This window comes from Podarcis vaucheri, assembly GCF_965113315.1.
Source record: "Podarcis vaucheri genome assembly, chromosome: 15".
Lineage (NCBI taxonomy): Eukaryota > Metazoa > Chordata > Lepidosauria > Squamata > Lacertidae > Podarcis > Podarcis vaucheri.
Window position 1 is genome coordinate 28,039,419 of NC_138753.1, and position 20,646 is coordinate 28,060,064.

General features: G+C 43.5%; 1 pseudogene across 1 annotated transcript; it reads left to right on the forward strand.

Annotated features, from left to right (window-relative positions):
- The first annotated feature begins 1,055 nt into the window (after window positions 1-1,055).
- Window positions 1,056-19,107, forward strand: LOC309519928 (NXPE family member 4-like; annotated as a pseudogene). The gene is made up of 8 exons (XR_014224626.1): window positions 1,056-1,149; window positions 1,488-1,593; window positions 2,651-2,766; window positions 3,557-3,629; window positions 5,578-6,263; window positions 8,507-8,585; window positions 14,681-14,882; window positions 16,658-19,107. The product of XR_014224626.1 is annotated as an NXPE family member 4-like (transcript).
- Window positions 19,108-20,646: the final 1,539 nt, after the last annotated feature.

The following is a 20,646-nucleotide window of genomic DNA, read 5'->3' on the forward strand; positions in this document are numbered from 1 at the left end:
GGCGAGACCTTTAGTCAGGGCAACCATCTTAGCCTAACCCAACCACTGGCTTCCTTCTTCAGTTCTTCACCAGCCAAGTACAGTGGTACCTCAGGTTAAGTACTTAATTCGTTCCAGAGGGCCGTTCTTAACCTGAAACTGTTCTTAACCTGAAGCACCACTTTAGCTAATGGGGCCTCCTGCTGCTGCCTCGCCACCGGAGCCCGATTTCTGTTCTTATCCTGAAGCAAACTTCTTAACCTGAAGCACTGTTTCTGGGTTAGCAGAGTGTGTAACCTGAAGCATATGTAACCTGAGGTACCACTGTATTGCTAACACACTTGGGGTGAGTAGCTTAATATTCAGACCTCAGCTCTACACTATTGACCCTAACCCCTCAGTCTTCTCAAATCTTTGCCTCACACTTCGTCCATCAACTGACTTTCCCAACCGACTTTCCGAACTGACATTTGTTTTCCGCAACTGACAATTAACTACCCTTTATTCACCAACCAGAACTTCCAGCTAATCAGAGCCTGCCGGTCCCTTGACCAATCAAAATGGAGTTCTCTGATCCAGGCCCCTATAAATACTCGAAGCAGCGCTACCCCTCTTGCAGAATCTGTTGCCAAGCTGCTACTGCCAAACAGGCCTGCAACATAGTAAGAGTTCAAGGTTTTGGACTTTGAGGGTTTTGCTCTATGTCAACGGAGGCCGCAGAAACCTTTTTTTTTTTTTAACAAAGGGCAAAGAATGTACAGATATACACATAGCATTTTTCCACACTGTGTCTCAAATTTGCTAAGATTCTTCCATCCCCAGATGGAAGAATAAAATATTGGGGGGGGGGGGCAGGTAAGCCCCACCCTGCATAATCAATCACATGATATAAATAAAATAATAATGAAATTTTATTTATAGCCCTCCCTCCCCAGCTGAAGCTGGGCTCAGAGCAGCTAGCAACAGTAAAATAATACAACATTCTAACATTTCATTATATGGTGCATTCACACTATTTGAATGGCAATGCCCATCAACTTTGGTAGGGCCTGTCCCCATAAAAAATGGGGGGGCCTCAGTCTCTAGGCATTGGCTCCTATGCCCTCCCACCCTATTTCTTTCTGTAGTCTTCTGGGATATTATGCTCCCTCACCAGTCTTTGAGCCCAATGTAGCACTGTACAGTGGTGCCCCGCAAGACGAATGCCTCGCAAGACGGAAAACTCGCTAGACGAAAGAGTTTTCCGTTTTGGAGGTGCTTCGCAAAACGAATTTCCTATGGGCTTGCTTCGCAAGGCGACAATGTCTTGCGAGTTCCTGCTGGTTTTTCCCCCCTTTCCCCCCTTTTTCTAAGCCGCTAAGCCGCTTATCAGCTGATCCGATCAGCAGATAAGCCGCTAAAAGCTGCTAATAGCGCTAATAGCGCTAATCCGTCAATGGGCTTGCTTCGCAAGATGAAAAAACCGCTAGACGAAGAGAATCACAGAACGGATTCTTTTCGTCTTCGAGGCACCACTGTACTTTGATTCCTATGGTCAGAGAGTCTGTGTTTTAAAGGGCCTGCCTGAGCATCATGCCTTCTTCCATCCTTGAGATCAAACATCAGAGATTGGAGGTGAGGTCAGGTGGTTGGCAGCAGTTTTGATGAAAAAGAGGGCACCCTTCACCCACCATGAGAGAAAGAGAGACAGCCACAAAAGCAGTTTTGAACAAGGAAATGATAAACCCAGAAAGAGGCCTAGCTAGGAGCAGTGGCGTAGCGTGGGGGGTGCAGGGGGGGCCGGCCGCACCGGGCACAACATCTGGGGGGGCGCTCGCACTCGCTGCTCTCTGCCCCTACTAAAATCCACGGGTTAGGGGGCGCAAATTACTTGCCTTGCCCCGGGTGCTGACAACCCACGCTACGCCACTGGCTAGGAGTTTGAAAGTGGTCTCCACCTGTGTTATTCATATATTTGTAAGCAAGCAAGGTTTGTTTGTTTGTTCGTTTGTTTGCTTGCTTGTTTTTAAGGACCAAAGGCTCAAGTACTCTCCAAAGGAAGCCATCTGCTGGTAATCTCTACCCTGGAAGTATTATTATCAACATGATTATTATTTTACTTACTTATTTTCAATATGTAACATGGGAATTCTTACAACTGAGAGAAGTTTGTTGTTGTTGTTTAGTCATTTAGATGTGTCCGACTCTTCGTGACCCCATGGACCAGAGCACGCCAGGCACTTCTGTCCTCCACTGCCTCCCACAGTTTGAAGTAGTAGTAGTTTGAACTCAGAGAAGTAGGGAGTGCATATTCATCCATTCAAGACTCAGGAACTGCAACCAGGTGGAGGTCTTCATATCTGAAAATCAGCAGTATTTTCAGTTATTAAAAGGTTTATTTGCATTATAGAAATGCATATCCTAATAATAAGATCAGTAAGAGTGAAACAGAGTAGAAGAGAGAGAGAGAGAGAGACCCCCACCCCCATTGTTCTGCTCCTACTACTCTACTAATGATTTTCTGATGTCAATACTTACAGGCTACTGGGTTAAATGAATTTTCAGTGAGTTTTTAAAAACATACACTCTAGAATAGTCTGTTGGAAAGTATTACTACTCTCCCCTTGCCTTTGGTTGCAACAGGTTTGAAACCAAAGGCGATGAAAAGGAATTTATCTGTGCCTTTTGACAGAGGTGACAGGAATATCTTTGGTTTGTACCATGACCTCAACAGTCTTCCTGGCTTTCGTGCTTGGAGTCAGTTTCTTCATCATCTACACTGTCCACATCTACAAAACTGATACCCAGGTAGAGTGTCTTACCTTATTCAATAACACAAACTAATTCATAAAGATTTTTTAAAAAAATGGTGTATGCACATATACCTGAAGGAGTGTCTCCACCCCCATTGTTCTGCCCGGATGCTGAGGTCCAGCGCCGAGGGCCTTCTGGCGGTTTCCTCACTGTGAGAAGCCAAGTTACAGGGAACTAGGCAGAGGGCCTTCTCGGTAGTGGCGCCCGCCCTGTGGAACGCCCTCCCATTAGATGTCAAAGAGATAAACAACAACCTGACATTCAGAAGACATCTGAAGGCAGCCCTGTTTGGAGAAGCTTTTAATGTTTGATGTTTTATTGTATTTTTAATATTCTGTTGTCAGCCACCTAGAGTGGCTGGGGAAACCCAAACAGATGGGTGGAGTATAAATAAAAAGTTGTTGTTTTTGTTGTTGTTGTTAATACATTTAGTTAATTAGCACCTGATGGCCCTGAAATACAACATGGATTGGACTCTGGTGACCATTTAAAAATAGAAGTAAATAGTTTGGCTCTTGCGGTGTGACACTTTCACAGAATGGAATTTTAAATGCAATATTCACCTTGAGTAAATGTTTCTCTATTTTTCAGAAAAACCTTTTATTGCAGCCTTTCCCCCTGTGGAAGAACATTGTTTTTTAAACCTGTGTCCACTATCAACCCTGGCACCTGCTATTCAGATATGCTTCCGCATGGAGGTTTTGCTTGGGAATTGTGCCTTACTACTGCTCTGTTTTCTCCTTGTGAACGCTTGTAATTCTTTCTTTCTCATTGCATGCTCCAGATTCTCATCTTCAGAGGTGTCAAAATGAGCCATGTATTAACAAATCAGATCAATCACTTTGCTGGTGACATTGGTGAGGCCTTTTTCAGTTCTCATATCTATTCACTGCTCGATCCTCTTCCCATTCCCTTTTGCCTTGTGTTGCTGGAGGCTGGCCGCTGCTGGCGCTTGTCAAAGGCAAAGATGAGCCTGGTTTCACAAAACTTCACAACTGTGTGGGGTGGAATGCTCTCTTCCTCCTCACATACTAGAATGAGAGCGAGGGAGAAGTGAAGGATGTGAAAGCAGCAGCAGCAGCATCTATACTTGAAAGAGAAGGGTGCTTCAAAAGCAAAGCATTATCTCAACCTGGAAGATGCAGGCAGAACCAGCAGGAAAATCTTCCTAGGTTATAACCCAGTACTGAGTCAGGAAAGCAAAATCCTTACAGGAGCAGGTATTGGGGGAATAGTACAGGTAGATGCATAGCATAGCAGGGAAGTATACTAGGGGCCTAAGAGCTCGCCCACACTTCTGCTTGTTCATGCCTAGAAAGCACAGGGGTCTGGACAGTTTTCCATTTGTCCCATTCTTTCCAGCTAAAATCGAGCAGTTTTGCTTTTCCTCGTGGAAAACCAGTTCTTTAGCGCTAAATCAGAACAAACAGCAATTCTCAGAAAAACCCAATTCCCAATTGTCCTGATGCAATGCTAAATCACGGGTATTCCCGGGTGAAAGTAGTGGAGCAAATGGGCTTGCAAAGCCGTGGGCTCGTTCACACTTCTGCTTGTTCCATGCCTGGAAACAGTGGTGTAACATAGGGGGCACAGGGGCGGTTGCCCCAGGTGCAAAATTGTTAGGGGCGCCAAATTTCAACACCTGGAGCTGCCTCAATACAGCTGTGTGTGCTTCCATCACTCAGCTCCATTGAAAACAGCTTCTCTATGTGAACCAGGAAGTGACCTCTTCGAAGTATGGAACAACTCTTCTTTTCTTATCTCTGCGGCTGCGACCTCCTGTGTGACATGGATGATGTTAAGCCATTGAATGTGCATGTGTACTCCTTCGGTTTCTCTTGCTCCCACCACTCCACGTGGTCCTGGCAACCCACGTTACACCACAGCCTAGAAAGCATGGGGCTGTTGTTTTCTGCTTGATCCATGCTTTTTAGGTATGGGTCTGAGCAGTTTTCAACTTACTGCTCTCCTTTCCCAGGAAAACCTGCTATTTTGTGTTCGGTCAGAGCAAATGCTGATCTGGAGGAAACCCAAATTGCTGTTTGATCTGATTGATCACTAAAGAGCAGATTTCGCCTGAGGAAAGGAGCAGGACTAGAGGAAGTGTGGACAAACCTCCAAAAATATGAACTTTTGCTATTCTGAGAGCAATCGTACATTGATAGCATGGAGGCAGAGGAGGAAGAGGATCTAGAACATGAAGGACACTACGTAAATATTTTAAATTGATATTTGTAAGCCTTTATAGGAGCCTCTTTTTTCCTTTTTTTTAACTGAAAAGTAATGTAAAAAATGCCAATATTAATATCCACACCAGCCATTACTTAAAGTAATTGATTAGGGAAAATTATAAAATACTTTTTAAAACAAAGCATAAATAAATAAAATCTTGATTGTGGTCCAAAGACCCATCAAACAATTTCAGAACAAAATACAGTTAAGACAGCCAACCACAAAAGAGAGAGGAACCGAGGCAGTCATTTTGTTTTGTCTCAAGCATGATGATCCTTGATTTTTTTAACTTCCAAGAGAAACTTTGCCACGGCCAGTGTAATAACATTAGCCCTGTCATCCAAAAGATATTTAATATGGGATGCTTCAGATTTTCCCAGCAGATTTGCCAGTAGGGGTTTGATTAAAACAAAGCATATTATTGTTTTTTTAAAAAATGTGACTGATTTGCTTCCTATGCTTCCTAGACTTTTATGAACGAATCCCATATTTTCCTAGCATTCAGGTTTACTTGTAATCACTTTTTTGATTAATTTGAAAGTATTCAAATTTGATGAAATTCTTCCATCAAAGACAGCTGGAACAGAATTTTGCCCATGAAAGGAGACTTCCTGATGAATATGAGGATAGAGTGGGAAAAGAACGACAAAGAAGTAAAATACATTCTGAGAAAGCTGAACCAGTTGATGCCCAGGGTCACTTTCACAGATATAATTACCACCACAAGTGCCAGGAACAGCAAGGCCACCATATTAAACCAAAAGGGTTCTTATTGTGTTGGAGACCCCTTGATGGTTCGGCTAGATTTGTACAACTACTTGGGGGAGAGAAAGAAGTACAGAGGAGACTTCTTATGAGTAAGGATCTCCTCTTCAAGTCTTGGGGCTGGAGCTTCTGGGCACATCACAGACTATAAGAATGGGACATACCTGGTCAATTTCACTTTATTTTGGGAGGGCGATGTCAAAGTTTCCATCTTGCTCATCCACCCCAGTGAAGGAGTTTCTGCACTGTGGGCTGCGAGGAAGAGAGGCTACAACAAAATGGATTTCAGGGGCAAGTTTCTGAATGGGGCCTCACACGTCTCCACTAAGTGTGGTTTTGTCAGAAGCACTATGTGAGTATCTTGATGAACGAGACCAGGAAGCCTTCTACTGTGTGAAACCAAAGAGGGTGCCGTGTGAAGCTCTTGTGAAACTTCAGTCTGAACTAACACACAAATCCTACCTCACAGACTTGGAACGAAGACTTTTTAAGAGGTATTTCACTCTCCTGTCTCTTCTTAAGGCCAGCTGTCAATGCATTTCATAACTCGCAGCCGGGTATTTTAAGAATTCTGCTGTTCATTCTGTGAATGTTTCATTTTGAGACAGTTTGGGTCTGTGTGTTTGCTCTCTGGAGCTCGTCGGCCGTCAGAAAGCCATACAGAATCCCCAGGGTCAATGATGAATAAGCGGGTGCAATGCGGTGTCTCTTAGAAGTATCTAAAAATAGGAGTTAGGGATATGGCTTTAAAGGGGGATTTGACAAATTCATGGAGGTGAGGGCTACTGGTGGCTACTAGCCATGGTGGTGATGCTCTGCCTCCACAGCTAGTCAGCAATGCTGGAAACCACAGGAGGGGAGGGAGCTCTTATGTTCATGTCCTGCTTGCAGGTTTTTGGTCAGATGGCGGGCTAGATGAGCCATTGGCCTGATCCAGCCTGTGTTGTGTAGCCACAGACCAAACAAGAAGTCTTTTATAGTCTTCCTTTCTGTTCAGGAGGCCGGCCTGGGTGGTTGGGGACATTCTAGAGCAGAGTTTTCCCAAACTTGAGTTTCTAGCTGTTTTTGGACTATACTTCCCATCATCCCTGACCACTGGTCCTGCTAGCTAGGGATGATGGGAGTTGTAGTCCATAAGCAGCTGGAGACCCAAGTTTAGGAAGCCCTGTTCTAGAGCTGAAGAGTAGTTGGGGTGGGGGGCAATGTTCCAATCTGCAGTTCAGGTGCCTCACCACATGGGGGGTGATGTGTGGTGTAGTGGTGTCTCAGCCTCACTCACCTCACAGAGTGTTTGTTGTGGGGGAGGAAGGGAAAGGAGATTGTTAGCCGTTTTGAGACTCCTTCGGGTAGTGATAAAGCGGGATATCAAATCCAAACTCCTCCTCCTCTTCTTCTTTTGTTCCCATGTGTGTGTACGTGCCCCTTCTGGGGTTGTGCAGGCTGAAATGATTACAAATGGGTAAGCTGTTCCTCTCCCAAGATAGATCCTCTTCCCAGCTTGGTTGCTCAATACAATGATGAGTCAAGTTCCTCAAGATTATTGGAATCTGTTTGCAGTATTGAGGAAGAAGATGAGAAGAAGGTTTCATCTGTTGAATCCAAGGCTTCAGCATGCATCACAAAGGCAGTTGGTTACATCACTAGTTAAAGACACATTTGTGTTGCAAAATATTGGCTTTCAACAGTTATGTGGGGCAAACAATTGCTTAATTTCCAGTTGAAGATTGGGCAAGTTCTGCAATAGAAGTGAACAGTGCTTGGAGTGGTGTTGGTTGTGTGGGCACATCTTTACCCTGTGTTCTCTGTTAACTTGTATCTTAGTTAATCTCTAAGATCCAGACCCAGACAATCCTCAGAGCACCAATATCGGGCTTATCCACACTCACCTTTCTTCCTACACTTCCTAGGCACAGATCTGTGCTTTATAGCTCCATGTCTGAGTGCTCTTCTCTTTGTCCCAGAGTTTCACCCACAAAACTCGCTCCTTAAAGCTGAAGCACAAAAAACAGCAATTTTGGGTTTTTGTGGTTTGCCATTTGCTCCAATTCAGTGTTAAAGCATGGGTTTTTGTGGGGGAAGCTCCAGAGCAAAAAAATAAATAAATAAAATTACATTACAACAATATAGAAGTCATACTTGTCACAATAAGAACTTCCATTTATTTAAAATATTGGTGTGCAGCATTCAGAAAGGCTTCTAATAAAAAGACAGAAAAACAGTACATTATACAGTGGTATCTCGGGTTACATACGCTTCAGGTTACAGACTCTGCTAACCCAGAAATAGTGATTCAGGTTAAGAACTTTGCTTCAGGAGCAGAAATTGTTCTCTGGCGGCAGCAACAGGAGGCCCCATTAGCTAAAGTGGTAATTCAGGTTAAGAACAGTTTCAGATTAAGTACAGACCTCTGGAACGAATTAAGTACTTAACCCAAGGTACCACTGTAATGTGGAATACTTTACAGGGGAAATGCAAATAATAGAACAAATATTTCCCTTAAGCATTTGTTGCACAAGGAGTGAATTGAACCAAATTTCTTTCTTTTTATCAGGTCCATTTTAATGTCATTTTCTACTTGACCCAATAAAAACCTGACAATGTACAAAAGGCTTTGCAAAATCAGATTAAGATTCACCTTCCATTTACAGCAGCAACATGTTAGATGTGAGAATTTAGTGGGAAACATCGATGATGGAAATATTCCAAATATGCTGACTTCCCTTTTTCCCCCTTGAAGGAACAAAGTTGGAGCTGAGATCCTGCATCCATTTGTGGGCATCCATGTTGTATCCTGTGGAAGTGAGTTAGACCTTCCAGTTCTCAATGCAACATTTTGTTGGCACATATAATGAATGTAGGAATTTGGGATACATTTTTTAGCACATCACAGCCTTCAAATACCTTGAGATGGGCAGAACCATCCTATACTCCCAACTTGCCAGGAAGAGGCTTACACCACCACAATGGCTGCCATATATTACATATAAATGGGCAATCCTTTCAATGTGAGGGCCACCTTACCTCTTGGATAACCTTGTTGAATAGTTTCTTTAAATGTAAAGGTTCATCATTGTTCCACTCCATGTGTATGTCTTTAAGGGGCCAGAGCAAGGGCCAGAGCAAGATAACGAGACCCAGCTTTACAGCTGTGAAACATAGCAGGTGCTGCTGAGTTGTATTTGATTAAGGCATGTCAGCATTTGGGTAGAGTATATAAGGAGCAGCACCTAGCTCTCCCATTACCCTGGGGGATGGGTTGGTGGTTGGGTCATGTTTGTTTGTTAATATATTTAGTGTAAATGGAGTTTTTGTTTTTCTTATTAAAACCTTCTTTAAGTACTTTTTGAGTCCTTTCTTTTTAATGCATGATCTCCCCAGCAAGCTCTCTGCAGCGTTACTATACTGCAAAAAGCCAACATCTTTGGTTATGGGCCCAGCTGCTGAGTGGATGACTGCATATTTTTGGACTCTGAGAAAGGTTTGAAAACTCCTTCTCCTGTTAGCGTAGTTCTGTGGGTCTGGGAGAGTTCCAGAATGGTTGACCGGGTTCCTGAAGTTGAGAAGGCTCTGGTCTTCCCACAGCTAACAGATGAGAACTATAGTTTATGGTCTTTTCGGGTGGAGGCGCTTTTGACCTCTAGAGAAGTATGGACCTATGTAACTGATGACCCTCCTAACCCTGTAACTAATGCTTGGTCGAAAGGAGATGCAAAAGCCAGGGCGATAATTAATTTGGCAGTCAGCGACCAGCAAGTAGTCTATATAAGAAATAAGAAAACTGCCAAAGAAATGTGGGACAGTCTTGCAGCAGCGCATGTTAGAAAAGAGTCAGCGTCTGCATTGACGTTTTTCAAGCAGTTGTACCAGACGAAGTTGCAGCCTGGTGGTGATTTGGCAGCACACTTGAGACGTCTGGAGGCAATACGCGGCGAATTAATTCGAAGGGACATGGAGGTACCTGATATTCAGTATGTTTTTATCATCCTTTGTTCCCTTAATGAGGACTTTGATGGTATAGCTAGCCAGATATCTGCCGTTCCACCAGCACAATTAACTGTGGAAGGGGTAACGGCAGGATTAATGGGCGAGTTGGATAGAAGGGAGGCTTGTGCCATAAGCACTCCTGTTTCCAGAAAGAATGAGGAACACCATATGCAAACCTGTGGTGATACAACTGCATTTAAAGCTGCAAAGCGTGTTGGTTCTGCAATAAGCAAGGACATTTTGCAAGGGACTGCAGATCCAAAAGAAAGCAAAGTACTCCCAAGCCTGTTTCTGTTCGTCAATCACGGTCGTCAGCCCAGCAGCCAGCATCGTATAGTAGAGACAGAAACGAGCCGCGAGCTTTTCACGCTCGGACTAAAGATCGTAAAAGAATTAAAGATGCCAAGTGGAAGTCTTTTGTTATCGACTCAGGAGCATCGCAGCATGTTTGCAATGATTGAAGCTTGTTTATTTCTTTCGAAGAGGAAATTGGTAATGTACATTTAGCCAATTCACAAGTCCTGCAGTCGCTTGGCAGGGGTACTGTTAAACTTGACTCTTTAAACATTACAATAGCGAACTGCATTTACTGCCCGTCAGTGGACAATTTATTGTCAGTAAGGTGCTTTGCCCGTCAAGGCATAACTGTGCGTTTCTTAAAGTCTATGTGTGAGTTTTTCGAGGGGAACAAACGTTTATTGTATGCCCGGGAATCTGATGGTTTATATAGACTGTATTTTCGCACCTACTCCCAATCGCCTATAAATTGCAGAGCAGCACAGTTAAGCCAGGGGTTGAGGAATGTAAGACCACATTCTGGGTGTGTCCACATGGCGCACAGAATTCTGGGACACCTGAATTTTGCTGATGTAATTAAGACAAAGAATATTGTCGATGGCCTCAACTTAAAACCATGCAAATTCTTTATGCAGTGTCTATCCTGTTGCAAGAATAAGATTAAGGTTGCACGCAAGGGTAGGTGCTCAGATAGGAAAGTAACTGAGCCATTTGAGCGTGTACATTGTGATTTAGTTGGGCCACTCCCACCATCATTAGGAGGTTCTAAGTACTGGCTTACCCTCATAGACCAGTATAGTAGATACTGTTGGACTTATGCAATAGCTGAGAAGTCCCAAGCATTTGAGAAGTACAAGGTTTTTTGCAACTGGGTAAAAACGCACTTTAACAAACCTATTAAGAACCTGTTTTCTGACCGGGGCGGGGAATTTGTTTCTGAGGATTTTGAGAAATTCCTGGAAGCGCAGGGGACCACTCATGAGTTATCTTACCCCCGAAGTCCCTGGCAAAATGGGCTTGTTGAAGTTGTGCAGCGTGACTTGCAGGCAGGGGTTAAAACTTATCTGCACAATGCTAATCTGCCCAAAGCATTTTCGGCTGAAGCACTCAATGCTTTTTGTTATGTTAGAAATCGCAGTTATCATTCTGGTTTAGATGTCACCCCCTATGAGAAGTTGTTTAAAAAATGCCCTAATCTGAAATACCTACGTATTTGGGGTTCAGATGTAATTATGCATTATCCTGCTAAGCAGAAATTGGGTGAACGTAGTGTTCAGGGAAAATTAATGGGCTACCAGCAGGGGGCGTACAGAATTTACATACCAGCAACTGGCAAATTTCATATTACCAGAAGCATGATACAAACTGTAAATTGGAATGGGGTTGCTGTTTTCCAAGATACTGATGGTATAAATGATACTGAGGAAGAAGAGGAAGAAAACAAGACAAAAAGCCTGTTGAATCTGATAATTTGTTTGATTTAAAGTCACAGGCACCCGAGGGGAGGTTAGATTCTCTTGAGTTTTCTGACCGTGAGCTTAGCCTACAGGCACCTCTTCAGTCTGACAGTGATGATTTACAACCTGAAACTAGTAGTTCACTGAGTCCCATTAAGTCTGAGGAGTCTGACTCTCCTTCCGGACTGAGACGTTCAGATAGAAAGAGGCAGAAGCCACAACGTTTCGCAGATGAACATTTTAATACTGTGTATGCCAATAAGGTAGTTTTTGAGCCAAAAAGCTACAATGATGTTCAGAATTTACCTAAGCACCAAGCTGTAAATTGGTATAATGCTATGAACTCTGAGATAGCTTCTTTAAAAGAGCATAACACTTGGTCTCTTGTACCACAAACCCCAGATATGAGACTTATTGATTCAAAATGGGTGTATAGAGTTAAAATGAATGACAAAAATGAAGTTGTAAGGTACAAGGCAAAAATAGTTGCTAGGGGTTTTCAACAAATTCCAGGTGAAGATTGTTTTGTGTTATTCACTAAGTGTAAAATATGAAACAGTTAAGCTTTTGTTAAAAGATGTTTCACAGTGTAGAAAAGCCCACTATGCAATGTTTCTCTGCTCTTAAGACAGTGGTAATGTACCTTAAACATACCAAACATTATAGGTTGCAGTTTACATCACACATGAAAAACATGTACAAAGTATGCTTTATGTTTTTGTTCCACAATGATGAACCGCAGGGGAAATGTTGAATGGTTTCTTTAAATGTAAAGGTTCATCATTGTTCCACTCCATGTGTATGTCTTTAAGGGGCCAGAGCAAGGGCCAGAGCAAGATAACTAGACCCAGCTTTACAGCTGTGAAACGTAGCAGGTGCTGCTGAGTTGTATTTGATTAAGGCGTGTCAGCATTTGGGTAGAGTATATAAGGAGCAGCACCTAGCTCTCCCATTACCCTGGGGGATGGGTTGGTGGTTGGGTCATGTTTGTTTGTTAATATATTTAGTGTAAATGGAGTTTTTGTTTTTCTTATTAAAACCTTCTTTAAGTACTTTTTGAGTCCTTTCTTTTTAATGCATGATCTCCCCAGCAAGCTCTCTGCAGCGTTACTATACTGCAAAAAGCCAACAAACCTTCCAGGGTTGTATTCCAGTGGTGGGTGTGATCAGAGCAGAAACACGCAGTGACAGACTTTGGGCTTTCACATTTCAGAGGCGCCCTGTGTGACACCAATATCCCACCCCCCTGCCTCTCACCCTCTGTTCCAAGTCATTTTTGCAGTGACCCCTGCAGCGCCCTCTCAGCTCGGTGCCCAGTGGACGCGGGTGGTACTGTGGTCTAAACCACTGAGCCTCTTCGGCTTGCCAATCAGATGGTCAGTGGTTCAAATCCCCGCGACGGGGTGAGCTCCCGTTGCTCTGTCCCAGCTCCTGCCCACCTAGCAGTTCAAAAGTATGCCAATGCAAGTAGATAAATAGGTACCTCTGCAGTGGGTAGGTAAACAGCATTTCCGTGCGCTCTGGTTTCAGTCACGGTGTTCTGTTGCACCGGAAGCAGTTTAGTCATGCTGGCCACATGACCAGGACAGTTGACTTTGGACAAATGCCGGCTCTCTCAGCCTGAAAGCCAGATGAGCGCCGCAACCCCATAGTTGCCTTTGACTGGATTTAACTGTCCAGGGGTCCTTTACTTTTACCTTTTTACCAATGCAGGTCATGCTAAATCCACCTCTGAAACAGCATGGAGCAATGAACACAAGTCTTCCCTTTTTACAGTTGTCTACACTCAAAGGTCATTCCTCTTTACACAGGCCTATGGCTATTAAATTATGGTCTGTGAAAGCGGAGGAGATGACTGTTACAATGATGACTCTTTTATTAATAGGCTGTCTGTCAGTATGCTTTTTATTATGTTTTTATCATTGATGTTCTCTAATGTGTTTTTATTGTTGTACTCAGCCCTGGGATCTTTTGATAAAGGGCAGTATGTAAACTGAATTGATGAAAGTGTTGTGGACAAGTATCCAATTCAAACAGGGTTAACTTAGCCAATGATCACACCGGGAGTGGAAAACAAAAAGCAGTTTATTTGGTTATAGCAGAAGGCACAGAGTGGGTTAGCACCCAAAGAATCTGGGCACCTCTGGTGAGCACACGGTGAATACTTAGACTGTTCAAATACATTGTTACATGTGAGAAACGTTTGATCCTGATTACAATGGGTTACATACATGTGGCATTAAGCATAGGCATAGGTCTCAACAGAAAACCTTGGGGCTCAATGCATGGGGCTCAATTCCCAGAATCTTTTGGCCACTGTCCCTTCCCTCCTAGTTACAGGTAGGTAACCATGCTGGTCTGCCATAGTCGAAACAAAACAAAACAAAAAACATCCCTTCCAGTAGCACCTTAGAGACCAACTAAGTTTGTTATTGGTATGAGCTTTCATGTGCATGCACACTTCTTCAGAGACCAATAACAAACTTAGTTGGTCTCTAAGGTGCTACTGGAAGGAATTATTTTATTTTATTTTGTTCCTTCCCTCCTGCTCATTGCTTTACTGAAAATGCCAGGAAATCTCCATCCACAAAGTCTGAACAATTTATACCTTCCCCCTAAAAGTACACACACTACCAGGAAATTTCTAAACACAAGATCTGCACCAGCATTTTCAGGAAATGTGCAACCACAAGGTCCCTTGCAAGCGGACAGTTTGACTTTTGCTTCTTGAAAGCACCTTGTGGACAGCTAAATGGGTTATACTTAGTAGGTCATGCCATTTGTAATCATAATCTAACTGGGGAGAAGCCAACATTATGGACACATAGGCCAAGAGGGCCTCTCTTTTTCCTTCAAAGGCTCCAGGCGAGCCTCCCTTGGGAGAGCATTCCACAAGTGGGGAGCCCCCACAAAAAAGGCCCGTTCTCTTGTTGCCATCTTCTGGGCTACAGAGGATGATCACAGAGTCCAAGTTTATTCATATGGGAAGAGATGGGTCTTGATATTGAAAGAGAACAACATCCCCCACCCCAAGGACCCCTTTCCCATGAGTTGTTAAACCCCCCAAATACAGAGCTGGTCAAGTTGACTGATGGGGTTTCTAAAGCTCAAACAGAATCCTCCATACTATTTTCATCTTCTCATTTCTTCTTTTCCTTTTGGTAGGGAATAAGACAATGAACTGCAGAGTCGGGATGACTTCCCCGTCTCCCAGTGGCTTTGTTTGGCAGAACCAATGGCATCCTGCTTTCTGCAAAGTGCTCAATGGCAGCACCTTGGATAATGTTTACTCTTGCTTACAGGGAAAGCAGGTTTTCCTCCTGGGAGACCCAACTGTGTGGCAATGGATCGAGTATCTCTCCAAAAGAGTGAGCAGTACGTTTTCCCACCCAGAGAAACCACAATGTAGTATTGGCCTATTAACAGTATCAACTTCTATGTACCCAGAAACTTTTATTATTTAATGATAATAATGATGATGATGATGATGATGATGTAGGGAGACTTCTGTACAGCTTGATGTTGGCCATAAAGAGCCACCTGAACTGATCTGGTTGCAGTGAAAGCCTGATTAGAGACACTTTCCTTGGATGGCAGGAGGGTTTAGTGAAAGTTAGAAAGCTTTGTGAAATGAAGGGAATGTTATCAGAGATCATTCTATTTGGTGGCTGAAGCGGTATGGTTAGAAAGGATCCAGCACTGATAGATAGATAGATAGATAGATAGATAGATAGATAGATAGATGATAGATAGATAGATGATAGATAGATAGATAGATAGATAGATAGATAGATAGATAGATAGATGATAGATAGATGATAGATAGATCGATCAATCAATCGATAGTAAAGGTAAAAGGTTTGTTAAGTCCAGTCAAATTCAACTATGGGGTGCAGCGCTCATCTCTGCTTTCAGGCTGAGAGAAGTGGCCCCTCTTGACCCCTTTTGTCAAGAGGTCCACAGATAACTTTTCCAGCTCATGTGGCCAGCATGACAAAAACTGCTTCTGCCGCAACAGATCACCATGATGAGTACTGGAGCGCACGGAAACTCCATTTACCTTCCCGTCACAGTGGTACCTATTTATCTGCTCGTGCTGGTATGCTTTTGAACTGCTTGGCTGGCAGGAGCTGGGACAGAGCAACAGGAGCTCACCCCATCATGGGGATTCGAACCGCCAACCTTCCAATCAGCAAGCCCAAGAGACTCAGTGGTTTAGACCAAAGCGCCACCCACATCCCGAGAGAGAGAGAGAGAGAGAGAGAGAGAGAGAGAGAGAGAGAGAGGATAGATAGATAGATAGATAGATAGATAGATAGATAGATAGAGAGAGAGAGATAGATAGATAGATAGAGATATACAGTAGAGACAGATGTGCTTGTTCTGCATTCACTCATTTAGGTTATGTAAAGAGCATGCCTTCATGCCTGCAGCTGACTTTTCCTCTACCTCCTCTTCTTCTTTGGAGGTCTTTAAGCAGAGGCTTGACAACCATATGTCAGGAGTGCTCTGACGGTGTTTCCTGCTTGGCAGGGGGTTGGACTCGATGGCCCTTGTGGTCTCTTCCAACTCTATGATTCTATGATTCTAAGGAACTTTTCTAGGGGACTTGAGTATGGGAGAGCAGTAAGTTGTGCCTAAGAAAGAGAACCAAGCTTGCTGCAGGTGGATGTTTTTGGCTGTTTATTAAACAAGCAACATCTTTGCTCAGTAAGTTTTCCTCACAAAAAGTAGGAGGAGTGGGGGGACCCCCAAGTCTGCAAAGGTGGTTTTATTAGGTGCAAGATATTTCTCATTGTAAAAGTGGAGCAACTTTTTAAAAACAACAACAAAAACAGATCCCTCTGTTTTTGTCAAGAGGACCTTTATTTAGACGTAGGAAGTCTAAATAAAGAAGTCTGTGTTTTATAACTTCTGACTAATATATTTGCAAATTATTTTCACTTGATATCAGTTTTGGTTTTTCAATTCCTGGTCTCCTGATTATCTTTTGGTGTTTTATTCAGAACTTTGTACAAGGTAATTAACTGGCTTGTCCTGTTCCTTTTCTGTTTCTGTTTTGCCCCACTTGAAATAGCCCAGTGATTTCTCAGAGGATTTTACATATATACATGTAACTTGTCTTTATTTTGCATCTATTCCCATATTAGCGCTTTCGTACTTTGATACCCAAGGACAGAGCATAATCCAGAGTTCTGTCGTTGTGGACATGACCAAAAACATTACAATCCATTGGAGAAGGCATGGGCATCCCTTTTTATCTTTCTTTATGCACTCAATGAAATCTCACACTTACATTGCTCGAGTGATTGACATGGTGGAAGGCAACAGAGACACTGTGGTTGTCATCTCCCTGGGCCAGCACTTCCGCCCCTTCCCCATTGAGCTCTTCGTTCAAAGGATGGTTAACATCTGGGGAGCCATTCAGCGCCTTCTCCTGAGGAGCCCAGATACAAAGGTCATCATCAAAGCAGAGAACACCCGGGAGATGGACGATGACCAGGAGCTATATAGCAACTTCCATGGCTATGCCCAATACCTTGCAACAAAGGATATTTTTCAGCATCTTAATGTTGGTTTCATTGATGCCTGGGACATGGCAATTGCCTACAAAGCTCACCAAGGTCACCCGCCAGAAAACGTGGTCTGGAATCAAATTGTTATGTTTCTAACTCGTATTTGTTAATACACTAAAGCACAGCTAGTGTGCAAACTTTAATTAAACAGAGCAGCATATTTTGGATCAGCAAGTATGTTTGTTTAATACATGAGACCCTTTGTCAAATGTTGCTTGTGCATGATTTTGTCCCATTGGGTTTCCATAAAATTCCCAGAAGAGCCTTGCTTGTGTCACCTAAACTTGCTTGTAAACTTCATCCAATCCTCATGAAAAATTCCAGTCCTGCCCCCAGCAACAACGACAAAAAGAAATTCAAAAAAAGAGAAAAACTCTGTTCCCCTGAGTTCCTACTCAAAAACAAACAAACAAACTACCCCGATGTAATGTGATCACATCATGCTGTAGCACTTAGTGAACTGGTCATTGCATTCTGTACCAAGGGCAGCACCAGAGAATGAACTGCTGTTGCTACGCTATCATGATACAGCAACAATTTGTGTGAAAGATTCTTGCATTGTAGGGGGTTGGACTAGATGACCCTCACAATCCTTTCCAACTCTGTAGTCCTAAGATTCTGTGAATGAAAAGAAACACAAGTCCAAAGTCCTCATGAGGACCCACTGATGCTTAACAGACATTACACAGTGGAGAATGTAAATCAAATCTTAGAGTGGGGCAATTTGCTTTCTGCAAATTGTTAGCAAATCTCTGGATTGATTGAAGCCAAATCCTTTATTTGTTCCATTATCACAAACAAAGGAGAAAAGAGATTTTAGGTCCTAGGATCATCATTGCAACATTCTCTTACCGGTTAGTGATTTATTGCTTATTCCCAATGTTGAACGCAATGTCTTTTATTGGGCTCATTAAAAAAAATAAAAACCAAGGCTCCATGTGCTTCCCCTTTCTTTCTGCTCAGGGTGGTCCTGCCCTCTGCCTGCACCTCAGAGCCAGCATGTTACACAGGGCTGGGCCTTGGCAGTGGCACCCTCTCTTCCTCCTTGCCTGTGCTTCAGCTGCCGCTATGAGCTGCCCAAGGGAGGAGACTGGGAGCGGTGACTATGGAGAGCCAACAGGGTGCTCCTTCACGGCAACCACCAACCCCACTGTCGTTGCTTGGGACAAGGGCTGGCTTCTCTGAGCTCAGTGAAGGCAGTGCTGGTGGAAGAAATGGGGACATTCCGGAATCAAATCAGAAACTGGGATGGCTTTCGTAATTCTGGGACTGTCCCTGGAAAATCGGGACACTTGGAGGGTATGCAGTTGCCCCAGGCTTCAAAGGGCTCAGCTGGCCAGGGGGTCCCCCTAGGGGCCTGCCGGACTTAGGCTGTTGTGCCAAGAACAGGACCAGGGCCTCAGAGAAGCTCAGCAGCGGCCTGGCTCATAGTAACAAGAGACTGGATCCAATCGCATTTGAATCCACTGCTTTTTCTTCCCGATTCCAAGCTTTTCAGGCTAGGTTATAACTCTAAATCCATGCATAGGATGTGGCCTGAAAGTACAGTCATCCTTCCATAAATCCTTAATGACAACTTGGTTTAAAAGAGTGGCAAGTTTAATGCACAAATCATTGCTCCAGCAATGGTGTGGAACCAACAGAAAGCCTGCGTAGTCCGCTGGTCCTAAAGGGGTTCTGCCTTTGTCTGTAGGCACTGGCTCTGTCACAGGTTTTTTTTTGTTTCCCCTGCCCGCTGTCCCTGGAGGTGGGGCAGGATGTGGTAAGAAGATGCTCTTCTGTTGGAATGGTCATGTACCCTCCTTTGAAGGGGGAATTGTCCTCTATTTTAGGGTTGCCATACATACAGAATTTCCTGGACATAGGCAGAATAGGGCAGTTGGAAACTGCGTACCGGTGGAAATCGCCAAAATGTCCAGGAAAATCTGGACGTATGGCAACCCATGTCGGAAGTGTAGTTTTTTGCAAATTTTATTAAAAATAGCTCAAAAACTTTTTTTAAGAAAGTGCAACTAAAAAGCAAACTTTTTTAAAAAAACAGCTCAACAACAACTCCCCCCCCCCAAAAAAAGCCCAACAACTCTCGTGTTTGGATTTTCACTTTTTGAAATAATAAAGTAATTCTAAGAAGGAAACGTCACCAATTCAGTGGTTTAGGCATTGGGTAAGCCTTAGTCTTGGTTGGGGAGTAATCTCTGCCTGCGCCTCTCAAAATCTAGGGTATCTTGTTAAAGGGGTCTGGGAGGAGTTGCTTCTGGGTCTGTATGTCCAGGCAGCAGCTTGGACCTCAGCACTCCTCAAGGCAGTGACCAAGGCCGGATTTAGATTTGATGAGGCCCTAAGCTACTGAAGGTAATGGGGCCCTTTATATGTCCAATGTCCTTTGTCAACAACAAATTGTTGAATATTGTTATGTACTGAAGTTCTCATCCTGGGCCAGCAGGGGGATACTGTAGATAGTTTTTACTCAGGTCCACATATGCAAATAAGGGATCAAAAGTGACATTCAGTGATTGGATAGTTACAGAAAGTTGTTACAGTTACGTTGTACTGGAACTCTATATAAGCAGGCTGGCTGAACCCTTCAGTTCAGTTCTGTTCTGACCTATGAATAAACAAGAGCTGTTGGAGAATTGCTGTGTCACCTGATATGTTCAAACACAACTTAACAAATATATGCTATAAATATGGCAATTTATGGAACTATTAGGAACCTACACAACACACAACACTGTTACTGTATGTAGGGTTTATTTTATTTGTTTTTTATCTTATATTTTGGAAATGTACATCCAGTTTCTTTTCCTTCAATTTTTTTGGGGGCCCCCAAGAGAGTGGGACCCTAAGCTATAGATTGTTTAGCTTATATGTAAATCTGGCATTGGCATTGACCCCGCAGGGGTCCCCCTTATTTGATGTAAGTCATGGGAACCCCCGCTGCTGGGTTGAGCCTTGGTTTCACTTCCGGCAGGCAGGCCAGAAGTAAATGGTTGCCCAATTGCCTGTGCCAAACCTCTTACATTTGTTGTCAATAAACTTGACTCCACTCAAGCCGTGCTGTGTCCTTTATTTACCTTGCCATCAAAGAGGTGGGGGGCAGAGAGAGTGCAGAGCCTGAGCACGCAAGAGAATATTGTTGCAGAAGAGAATGCAAAAGCAGGTTGCTGGTAACTTCGTTGCAGAATAAATGTGCAATCTCTTTCGCAACGAATTCCCATAAGCGCAGCAATTCCACTGAATTCCTCTATTGCCACAGTGATTGTGCAACATTACAGGCTCAGCCACACTTCTGCTTGTCTCGTGCCTAGAAAGCTCAGGTCCAAGAGGTTTGCCACTTGTCCTGTGTTTTCCTGATTTTTCATTTGCCCTGCTGCAACATCAATCTGCAGAAAAACCAACTGAGAGGTAAACAGTGAGTTTTCCCAGGAGGAAGCAGTGAGATGAGTGAAGGGGTCCTGAAATTCACCTCTGTGCTTGCGAATGGGAGAGACAGCCTACTACTAATAATGATGATGAATAAATAATAATGATTAGTTTTCCTGCCTATCCTTCACCATAAAGTC